This window comes from Saccopteryx leptura, chromosome X (genome assembly GCF_036850995.1).
Source record: "Saccopteryx leptura isolate mSacLep1 chromosome X, mSacLep1_pri_phased_curated, whole genome shotgun sequence".
NCBI lineage: Eukaryota > Metazoa > Chordata > Mammalia > Chiroptera > Emballonuridae > Saccopteryx > Saccopteryx leptura.
Window position 1 is genome coordinate 59463032 of NC_089516.1, and position 2724 is coordinate 59465755.

Here is a 2724-nt window from a genome sequence, read left to right on the forward strand (position 1 = left end):
ATATGTATGGGTCCTGTTTTCTTATCCACACTATCCACACAACTATGCTATCTCTTTTGTTTGGAGCATTTAATACATTTACATTTAAGATTATTATTGATATGTAGTTGTGTATTGCTATTTTATTCTTTAAATCTATATTCCCCTTTTACTAGATTTCTGCCCCTTTTTTTTGTTTAAAACAGGCCCTTTAACATTTCTTGCAGTGTTGGTTTGGTCCTAATCAATTCTTTGAGTTGTTTTTTTTTTGTTGTTGTTTGTTTGTTTGTTTGTTTTGTCTGGAAAGCTTTTTATTTCTCCTTCTATTTTAAAAGATAGCCTTGCTGGATAAAGAAGTCTTGGTTGTAGGCTCTTGTTCTGCATTACTTTAAATATTTTTGCCATTACTTCTGGCCTTAAGTGTTTCTGTTCAAAAGTTGGATGTCATCTTTATGGGGGCTCTGTTGTAAGGTATTGATTGTTTTTCTCTTGCAGCTTTTATTATTCTTTCTTTATCCCTTTAGCTTTTGCATTTTCTTTACAATGTGTCACAGTGTAGGTCTCTTTTTAATGGGATTCTCTGTGCTTCTTGAACTTCTGTGACTTTTTCCTGCATCAATTTAGGGGAATTTTCAGCTATGATTTCTTCAACCAGGTTCTATATCCCTTGTTGTTTTTCTTTTCCTTCAGGATCTCCTATTTTGTGCATGTTGTTTTTCTTCATGTTGTCATAGAGTTCTCTTAGAGTTTCCTCAGACTTTTTGATCCTTTTTTCCTTTTGCTGTTCTATTTCTATGCCTTTTTCTTATCTTGTCTTGTCCTCTAAATCTCTGATTCAATCCTCTGCTTCATTCAGCCTGCTTTCAATTTCTTATAGTGTAGCCTTAATTTCTGATATTGTGTTTGTCATTTCTGTTTGATAACTTTTTTATGATTTCAATGTCCTTTTTTATGCCAGCTATCTATTTTTAGGTGCTCATTTTTTCCATTTATTATTGCTCTAATATCCTTGAGCATCCTAACAATCATTGTTTTAAACTCTGCATCCAGTTTCTTAGTTAATTTCATTTTATTCAGTTCTTTTCCTGTGGATTTCTCTTGTTGATTCATTTGAATTGCACCTATTTGTCTTCCTGTTTTGTCTCTGAATAGACTGCTCTTTTGGATGTGTTATTTTTTTTTTGTGTGTGTGTGTGTGTGTGTGTGTGTGTGTGTGTGTAGCTAGCTGACTATAAGGTTGGCATTGTTTGCCTACTGCTTTCAATTGTGTTATTTCTAAATCTTCTTAGGATAGCTTCAACTGTTTGTAATCCACTGTGGGCTATTTTTCTGCTGTTACTACTCTTTTTGCTATTTGTGACATTTTCTATGCCTTAGCTGGGTCAGGTGAGAGGAGACATTTCTTAAGATACCACTCTAACTATGGTTGTTAGGTTCTGACCTGTTGCTCTCCATAGCTGGCCACTGGATATACCAGCCCTGGACCTCCTTGGCTGAAAACTGACACAGAGAAGTAGGGGGCCACTGCTTGACTGGCCCTTAGCAAACTTCTTGGAGCTACTGGTGACCCAGAATTTGTGTCTGCCTTTGCTGGGCCCTGATGCCCTTGTAACTATCAGATACACTCTTAGGTTGGCTTTTTATCCACTCTTGGCCAGTGTGTATGGTCTCTCTGTTTCTGAAGTGAGGATTTTCGCTGGCCCACTTCTGCCTCCACCTCCTTATGCACTCGGGCACCAGCAGGGGCTTACAGGTCACAGTTTGGGCTGTTCCATGGGCACAGGAGAGTCCTTGCTTCCCTGGGCTCCACCCTCTATGGATGTGCAGGCTGCCTCTCTGGGATTTGCCTCTATGGGTATGAGGGATGCCTCTTATGTCTCTACCCCTCTCCTTTGCAGCACAGGAGACTGGACTCCATCCTTTTCTGGTGCACGGGCTGCCTCTCCAGGCTCAACCCCTCACCATTGCTGCACCAGCTGGGTGGGTCTTCCCCCCCACCCCACTTGCACACAGGATGCCTCACCCCACTGTGGTCTGTCCCAGGCCGGCACAGGGGATGCCTCACCTCTCAGGGTTCTGCCCCATGGGTACAAAGGAGTTCTCTCTGAACTCCAGTCCTCACCACTCCTGCATGGGTTTCCTCTCTGGGCTTCACCCCCATCCACCATGCAGGCCAAACACCATGGCCACTGCTTCAGCTGGCCTTTTCACCCTTTGGAGGGTACTCAGCAGGTTGGGAGGCCTTATAACCCAGACCTCAGCACTCAAAACCTGTGTCCCTGACATGATCCTTATTTATAAGCATCTTTTTGTGTTGACTGGAGTAGAAGAGCCTCTGGTAGGCAGAGTAATTGCTTCCCTTTGCTGATGCTGCTTCATCTGGAAAAGTGGCCACTTTAGATTTGGGGAGTGAGTCAGCACAGGGGTTAGAGTTGCAGTCTACCACAGTCTCTCCCTGTGCCTTGGAGATTAAAACTCTCCTCTTGCTGCTCCAGTCTTCTCAGCATTCCTCACTTCCAGAGACCCAGGTAAGTGACTATGAACAAGGTTTACTGTGTAATTTCTTTAAGATGGAGCCTGGGTCTGAGAATTCTGTTTCCCTCTTGAAAACAGTAACCTGGCTCTTGTTTCAGCTAAATACTGTCCATACTTCTCCTCTAGTCTCTGGGCCTCCAGGCTGGAGTTCCAGTCCTGTGGCTGAGGGCCCACAGTTCTCCAAAAAACTCACCCCACTGTGAGAAACCC